Below are 8,819 nucleotides of genomic sequence, written 5' to 3'. Positions count from 1 at the left end.
GATGAACTGTGTTTAATAGACAGTGATTTCAGGAAGTGTTCTTGAGTCAATGAAGTGAAGTTCCATGACAGCATCCTGCCTGTTTTATAGTAGTTCTGCCTGAGGGCTTGAAGATCACAGACATCCACTATAAATTTTTAGAGATATCTCCAAGATTCACTGAATCTTTTGATGATATGTTGTATTGTAGTTGATGTCATTGCAATCTTAGATTGAGGAACATTATTTTACAGCCTCTCTAAGGCGTTCTTTTTTATACCCAGTCGGGTTACTGACCTGCTGCCAAACAGCCTAATTAGTGGTGACATATTCCTCCAGTTGTTTCTTTTTAGGAGCGCTTACTTTTGCAGGAGTTTCGTTGCTGCTGTCCTAACCTTTCTGAGAGGTGTGGCTCCCATTAAATTAAAGATGAGCCGAGCTCCTTCGTGAAATGCTACAACATCTCACTTTCAGCCTTTGCTATGTTCTCTATGTTCTATTGTAGATAAAACATTTGTTTTGTTGAATTTGCAAATTGTTTATACAACGTCCCTACTTTTTTGACAGTGAGGTTGTACGTTGCCTGCACAGTAAATGGTTATGAAATGACTCTCTCTCTTTCACTTAAATGTCACAACCCATTCACCTTCATTTCTATACATCCAGGCCATGAATTTAATGCCAGCCCGCTGGAACACAGGGCAGCCTACCTCTCGGTCTCTTTGTTTGTCACACACGTGACAAGGACACAATGGAGTGCAGGACAATAGGCCACTTATTGAGTGACTGGCAGGGAGTGGGATACATCCCTGATCGTCCGTCACTCTGCGGCCGCGTGCACTCTGCGGCTCGTGGGCAGTGTCAGGTTGCACTCTCCTCTGAGGAAGAAGCAAAGGCATCTGCTGTCATATTGGAAATCTAGGAGAAGTCAAAAAGGTCAAGATATGTAAAAAAAAAAAAAAAAGGGTTCAATGGTTCTTTACTGTCATGCACTACAATGTCAGGAAAATATTTTTTTCAAAATGAGCCAGTTGAATTGTACAGAAATAAGTTCATTTCATTTACATCCCCCTTGTTTTTGTGGCTCCATGTGTGAGAACAGTTGGCAGCTGAGATTTCCAGTCTGTCACTGTCAGCTGACTGTCAGTCACTGCTTTCAGCTGAGCAGATTTTCTCTGAAACCTTGAGCCTCAAACGCCTGCCACGACCTCGTAACCTTTAAGAGAAGTCAAGGGTTAAACGTGCAGGCAAATTTAACAATAACCCCAAACATATGATGTCGAACATACATTTTGCTATAAGGAATACAGCCCAGCCTATCCAGACAGATTTCATCAAACATTGGCGTATGTGCTGTGTATTCCCACGCCTCGGTGCTGTCAGTGAACTTCTCTTGTGATTTTGTGGCAGTTCGCTCCGCTCCGAGCGCTGTCATATTTTTGCATGAGTAGCTCGCAAACTGCTCCATTTTTGAACCTCTCCCTCTGTCTCTCTCTGAAGGTGGGGGCAGAGAGGTATTAGCTGTGCGCTGCAGACATCATTAGGAGGGGAGACGCTTTCCACCGTCAGCGCCGGAGCAGAGCAGGGGAGCCCTGGCAACAAGGAGAGACACAAACTCAGCAGCCCGTTACACCCCACAGTAAGTCGCCCAAAACTGTTTCCTGAGAGCTGGTTTCACCAGGCTGTCACTGCTTTCGCCGTGTCACTTTTCTCTTTTGGAGCTTGGTAGATAAAATGGCTGGAAGAACTGGGAAGGGTGGCGCTGAAGCTCTGGTTTACTCCAAAGCCTTGGAAAATGATTACTTCGCACTCTGACCTATTTTTTAAGTGACCAAACAGCACGGAGGCACGCGGGGCACGGGTGTGTATACTTGTCATTTCGGAGCGTAAATGCAAAGTATTGTTTAAGTGGTAGGAAACGGAGCGGAGGTTTGGCTGGAATGTGACCGAGTAAGGAGCGCGTCCGCCGGCCGAGTTGATATCGGGCAGGCGCTGTACTTCCACTAACTGCGCCACTCGACCTCGGTTCAAACATTTTGTTTGCAGACTGTTTCTAAGCGTTAAACATGGTCAAACGCCACCGAACGGCGTTGCTTTAAGCCACACACGTCTTCTTTTGAACTCTTTTCTTACTGACAAGGAATGTCAAAGGCAGGCATTACATTTTTTTTTATCTACGTTTCACCATCGCGGAAGTGCTTTCTCCACACGAAAAGAGACAAAGAACAACTAACCATAGTCCACTTAATATGTCCACTTTTTTTCTTTGCGGAAACGACGTTAACATGTTCTGCGTGTTTCGACAGCTGTTTACGCACGTTTATTGCTGCATATGTAATACGGCGCTACACAGTGTTTTACATTACCAGCTGGTTGTAAAGGACATACGGTTTGTGATTGCAGGACTACCCGTGATGTCATTCATCCGAGCTGGACCATTATATAACGGGACTGTAGGGAAGCCTGCGATAGCAAGCTATTTTTACTCTGTTTACACCTCGGAACAGGGTTGGCTATGCGTCCCAAGTGGCAGCCTGTGCTTTTACTCTCGTTATGAATTTAATATGGCATACAAATGAGACAAAGTGGACGCACCAAAGTAGTCGTTGAACGCCAAAAGCTTCACTTCTGCCCTCGATGCACGTGTACACTTTTTAAGTGTTCAGCTCGTTTAAGGGCGTCTATTGCAATAGAATAATTTCTTGTGTCCGTGTGACTTCATTTAAACATGTCATGGAGACTTCATTTAAGCAGTAAATAACGGGTTTTAAAAAGAGCCTTAGTGACAGTTATAACACCATAAAAATGCTGATGCACCCAGATTTTGAATTGTTACATGTAGCTCTGTACTCACTATTTTGATATTGTTAGCTCATTATTATGCCAATAACCGAATATTTACCAGGGACAGCCGGACCTGCTTTTAAGTGTTGTCACACCTCAACGTCGACATTTCTTTCCTGGAACAAATGCTGGTAGCTCAGCAGGCTATCTTCAGAGATGTGTTAGCACATGGAGGGTGGAGGAGACAAAGTTTTTTTTTTTCTTGACGGCATAATTAAGTCAACCCCTCCAAAAATTTTTTTATCTGAATTTAACTTTTGGTGCTGTTTATTATTTTTTTCCACCAACATTTCAACAAGTCATCTGTTAATTCTGCTCCATTGGTTCAACGGGCTACTCGTTGCCTTTTTCAGGTGATAACAGAACTTTGGAACGTCATGTAGTTGTTTTGTGCACAATTTCAGTGCGAAACCAAACTTAACCAGGCTGATGGTACACGGTGTGACAAAAACCTGGGCTGAACTTCAAAGTTTGAAAATGTCATTTGAATTCTTTCAAAGCTTAGTGCGTGCCAGGACAATGTTCCTATCACGCATGATAATTAATTTCACAATTGTTGCTAATAGATGATGTGCTTTTTTTTTTCTTTGCTCCCGCTGCCTTTATTATCCTGCATCATTCACTGTGTGTTAGGAAATGGTGAAAGGCCTTTACAGTCTATTGGACTGGCCTCCATTGGTTATTATGTTATTCTTATCATTTTATATTTAGGTTTTATGATGCGTCATTACCTTCGCAACATGCATATCTGCCTGTTTGCGAGTTTGAAGACACACTTGTAAGAGAGTGGGAGTAAATCATTCAATTGTTTGGTTGTTTGAGCTCAATCCTTTGAGCACATTTTTATGACCTTTAATTATATCGTAAAGTCTTAATACGTTGTTTAGCATATTTTTTCAGTTTTCCGTGAAAATGCTGGATGGTAATTTAATTCGGGTTCGTTTTATTCGTGGGCCTTGTGAATCAGCTTTGATCCCAGTGATTTTTCATTAACAAAAGCTATTTTTCTGTGGCTTATCAACCACATCACAACACCACAACTTTACATGTAGCTTAGAGTTGTTTAGCAGAGTTAGGTTCTGTATATCCTGGTGTCATAATGACATAATGTAATGTTGCTGTTCAACATAAGATTCAACAACCTATAAGAAGAGTTTATTTCATCCCGTTTTCTTCCTATAGATTTTGCCTTGTCCAGTTCACAGTTGGCACATTGACAGGATACTTGGGACAAAAAACAACTAATTACTATGTTAGTCTGACCAAAACCAGACTTTTAAATTGTATGTAAACATGCCAGGCCGACCAAACTTGTGCTGAACAGAGCGTCTCAAAGCTGGACCCAGATAACGCAGTTGGGGATCGAATCCCTCTGCAAGTATACACTTAAATTAAATTGGCCAAGCAGCTCGGAACATGGTCCAAAGTTCCACCTTTTTTATGGCTAAATGTGTCAGAAATTGTGATTGAAAAGCAGCCCATTAAGACTACATGTCAACTCATTTAAAGCATTTCCACACTGCCACTCTGTTCTAATAAAATCCTGATTTTTAACCACAGCATCAGCTGACAAACGTTTGTGCAGTGAATCCAGTTGTACATACATGTACGATGATCTCACACAGCGAGCTAGAATCAGTAGAGTATCTTCATGATGTTGCATAAACTTATGTCAATGACCTTTTCTGCTCCCAGGCATGTAAACTATTTACAAGAGCGGCGGTCCAGTTAAATGACAAAGCCGAGCTGTAACTGTAGCTCGACTCAGCTGTTGGTGTAACAGTGACACAGCAAATGTGTAACAAAGAGTTGTGATGACGGTTGCAAAAATATGCTGAGTGTCATGTCTTTAAAAGACGATGCTCTTAGGTATAACAATGCTGAGGAAGTAAATGATAAAAGGCATTGGTCAGAATGAGAAGAGTTGGAAAGAAGTCATCGGCACTCAGGTAGTTTTGGTACTTTAGGTTCTTTTGGACCGCAGGAACCTTTTCATAGTTCCTATACCTATTAGAGGAAGTGCTGCTTCTGTGGTTTTTTTTTTTTTGTATTTTTTTTATGTCAGCAGTGCAGAAAACATAGCTGACTGTTATCCAACTACTTTTACAGGGTCTGTTTTTAGATCCTTTGTTAGAGTAGGAGCTTTCTCCTGAAAGATGGGAACCAGCTGTGAACTGTACAGTGACTGGTCCAAATAAAATAAGTGTACTGATTGCTTGAACATACTAGCGCAGAAACGGTGAAAAGTCAGCCATGTAAATATCAAGCCTGAAGTCTAAAAACCTCCAGACAGAAGCACCCTTGAAGGAGAACTCCCCAGTCCTGAGAACCCTCTGAAAGCCCTTATAACAGCTCATTTGTGGTTGGGCTGCAGCAATAGCTCAAATCGGCACTTGTTCTTTCAGGATGGAGTTTGATAAGTTATGACAGGAAATTTTAAGAGTTGGAAGTCAATAACCAAAGGGGCGATGTTATAATACAAAGCGTAGGAAGTGAAGATGGATTTGACAAGGTAGTGCATTTATGGCTTTAGGTAATGAAATGAGGATTAACCAGGTGCTGAGTGTATATATATTTTTTTTTCTGTGCAAAGGACGAAGTTAGAAAAAAAGCTGCAGATTTACATGGCAGTCTCGGGGGTAGTTGTAGTCGGCAACAGTTTGAGTTTCAGTGAGTCTCAGGCTGGAACAGCAAAGGTTTTTGATTAGGTCCATAGGAGCATCAGGTTCTGTATTTTTCTTCAAGCTGCAGGCAAGCATGACTGACAAGACCAAAATGTAGTGCTCTATTGTGCGATCGTGCCACTGTGATTCTGGCGTGCTGCTCCATCCATCCACCCACCTGCCCCACACACGCGTGCACACGCACGCTCACACAAATGCACTTCTCCGCTCCCACCATAGCCTTTGATTCCAGCCGCCACTCACTTTCAAATGGTAATGAGAGGCAATTAGAAGCCAATGTGTCCTAATCACAAGCCATTTAACTGAGCTTGGCTCATTTGTCAGAGCCATGCGAGCACACAGACAAACACACATGAATACACGCGTCTGCCAGATCTTGCTCGAGTGTCTTCTTTGCCACAGGAATGTGTAGTTTGAGTAAGGGAAGAGAAGATCATTGTGTGCCTGCATGTGTGTGCGTGTGAATTTTCAGGTAATGACAGGGTTGAGATTTCACGACTGAATGAGCAAGTGACAGAATTGGCTCCGTACTCAAGTGCGGACAGCTATGGGTGGGAGGGTCGTTCAGATGGTCCACTGCATGAAACCGGTATATGGCAGGTTTGTGACTCTGTATCTGTAGAGAAATTAGCTGGAACGCCAATCCTGACTTTTATTATTTGCTCACGGAGAGTATTTGACAAGTATTTGACACTGCAAAAAGAGGTGTTGCATTCACTGACTCCTCTCGAAATATGAAAGCATTCACACAAAACCTCTTGGATGTACACTTTGTGTTTTTTGTAAACATTCATCCTGTCAATTCTTTTTACGGCTTGCCCTGTCTTCAAGCTGTTGAAACTGACACCTTCAGAGAGGACAATATCAATAAACCAATGAGGTGGCCAGGAATACCCACTCAAACAAGTTACACACAAATGAAAGGTTTGTTCTCTTGATATCGTTTATCAATGAAAATAGTGTCAACTCTCGTTTCTGCCAGACGTCTGTCACTACAGTCAGCTCCTTTTATACCAGAAGCTACTGGGAGAAAGGCAGTGGTGTTGTCTGAAAAAGGAGTGGTGCAAAAAAAAAAAACTATACAGGGAAGTATGGGACAGAGTGAGCTGAGCTAAAAAAAAAAAAAAAATAATGAAGAGACAAAAAGAAAAAAAAAAAAGCTAAGTGAGAGAGATGGATGTGGGATGAAAAAAAAAGTGTGAGGAAAAATGGTTGTGAAAATGTGTGGAGCAGTGGGTGGGGATGGGGGCAGATCAAGAGATTGAGCTGTCTCGTTGAACCATGCAGTGTGCTCAGACCTTTTCAGCTTTTCCTTTCATCCTCCTCTATTCATGAGTGCACCGATTACACATGCTTGCACACAAGAGAAAGGACACACTCACGCAGTGTTCAGCCTTTAAAGGGGATCAATGAGAGCTTTTTTGTATTTTCTGTTAAAGAACATTCCACCATGTGTTATCGTGCTTTTTCTATTGCTTATTGTCCAGTTATGCAATGACAGGTATTTCTCGATATGAATAAAAAGAATTTGACAGCTGCACTTGTTTGGCGTTCGTCATCCTTCTGTGAAGAAATTGAACTCTGTACGTGCACCAGTTTGTAGCACGTGTTGAATGTTGTGTGCGTTTGGTCGTTCGAGGGCATGAAAAAGTTTGCTGTCTTTGAGAACTTGTTCATCTTTATTTGGAAGATGCAAATTAATCAACGTCAATCTTCTGCAGTCCCAGCGTCTGAGAAGGATGGAAATAAAAGAGAAGAATGGCCTAAAGCCGACCCTCAAACTTTTGTTACACTGTCGGGTCGATAAGCTGCTGCATGGCTCAATAACCATGTGAAAAAGGGAAGCTGGCTTTGGGACTTAGTTCAGCCATGTTTTGGCTGTGGCTCTGTAATGGCTGCCAGTGTAGCCGACATGATATACAGCGGTCAATGTGCCAGGCAAGTCGCTGTAAAAGGCTAATATGGACTCAACCGTGGCATTGTGTAACAGTGCAGGTATAATACGCACTCAGGTTACAAATTTAAACTTCTTCATCAGTTTTCATCTCGGCAATTTATCGAACCCGTATGATCCTCTGAGCTGTCTCATTAACTCTCTAGAAAGATCATTACTGTGCCTGAGCTATACATCAAATGCGATACCTCTTTTTAGACCTCATGAAAGAGTGAATTCAGCATGCTCCCCCTGTGATCTCTGGTCCGTGATTCATATTTGATCATATTCCAAGCAAAGCCTAGCTGAGAAGGAGGTTTTTTTTGGGGGGCATTTTCCTTTTGAAAGCTAAGATAAGTAAAAGGAAACCTTATGAACTGATAACACTTCCCTCTTTGTAAGAAATTCAGTTGAAGTTATTTTGTCTGTGTTAAAAGGTCTGACACCAGGTGATTTATCCAATTAGATTTTTAACTGGCTTTCATGGTTTGTGAAATTAACATATAATTCTGTTAGAATGATATTGTCATTCCAACCCATTTCTCCAGTGCATCCCTTTTCTTTGACCTTTTCCACAACTTTGCCACTGTTTTTGTTCACGGTTTTACCTTCCCTTCATGGTTTGATGATATTTTCTTGCCATCATGAGCCACAGGCCAAGCTTTTCCAAGGCTGACTGCAGGCTTCGTTTCAAGGGGCTTGTTCGAATTGTCTGCACATGTGGTGGCTGTTCTGTTGAGTTTTCTTGCAGACGTGGTGGGCATAAATTACACAAGAAAATGGAGATTTTTCATTTAGTATCTGTACTGATAAATTCGTAAACTGCTCCACATTCTCACTGGCCGTGACGTCGGCAGCTGTGCTGTCTGACTTGCCAACATCTGTTGTTTGCCTCGCACAATGTGCAGTGCATCCACTTTAAGGCACCTGCTCACTCTCAGAACAAAAAAGGTGCTGACTCCGCAGTTGGGAAGATTCTTGCTCAGTTCACTGTTGACTGAAAACATGAACTCTATTTGAACGCTCTTTTTAGTGTTCCCAGACAGGAGAACACTGGCACTGGTAAATGAGTAATTCTGTTAGATAATTGGGATCGCGGTATTGACCAAAACAACATTGATAAAGGTTTTTGCTCCCATCGCCCTTTTTTCCAGTGCATAAACTCTATCAGCTGTTGCTTGCTCAATGGCAAAGCCACATCACTATTGGAGAAGATTGCAACCTAGTTTCGCTCCTCAGTCTTTGCTCTCGTTGTCTCTTTACTTAATACTATTTCTACTCATCCCTCTAGTTTTTTCTCATGGACATGTCTGTCGCTACAGACTCGTCTCTTCTTGTATCTTCTCTTCTCTCCTAACCCTGTAGAGGATTACAGAGGA

At 42.1% G+C, this 8,819-nt stretch overlaps 1 protein-coding gene across 3 annotated transcripts in view; it reads left to right on the top strand.

The window, feature by feature from the left end:
* Positions 1–1,399: 1,399 nt before the first annotated feature.
* The window catches only part of atxn1a (ataxin 1a), a 92,111-nt gene continuing 84,691 nt past the window's right edge, over positions 1,400–8,819 (top strand). For 2 of the 3 annotated variants that reach the window (XM_072370708.1, XM_072370706.1), the window contains exon 1: positions 1,400–1,618. The gene's annotated coding sequence lies outside the window, so the exon portion shown is untranslated. Of the gene's footprint in view, positions 1,619–1,709; positions 1,841–8,819 lie in introns of those variants that run through there. The other variant, XM_072370707.1, reaches the window with a different exon arrangement.

The sequence above is a fragment of the Leuresthes tenuis genome, unplaced genomic scaffold, assembly GCF_036924035.1.
Source record: "Leuresthes tenuis unplaced genomic scaffold, fLeuTen1.0.hap1 SCAF_18, whole genome shotgun sequence".
NCBI lineage: Eukaryota > Metazoa > Chordata > Actinopteri > Atheriniformes > Atherinopsidae > Leuresthes > Leuresthes tenuis.
This window is presented reverse-complemented; position numbering and strand designations above follow the sequence as displayed.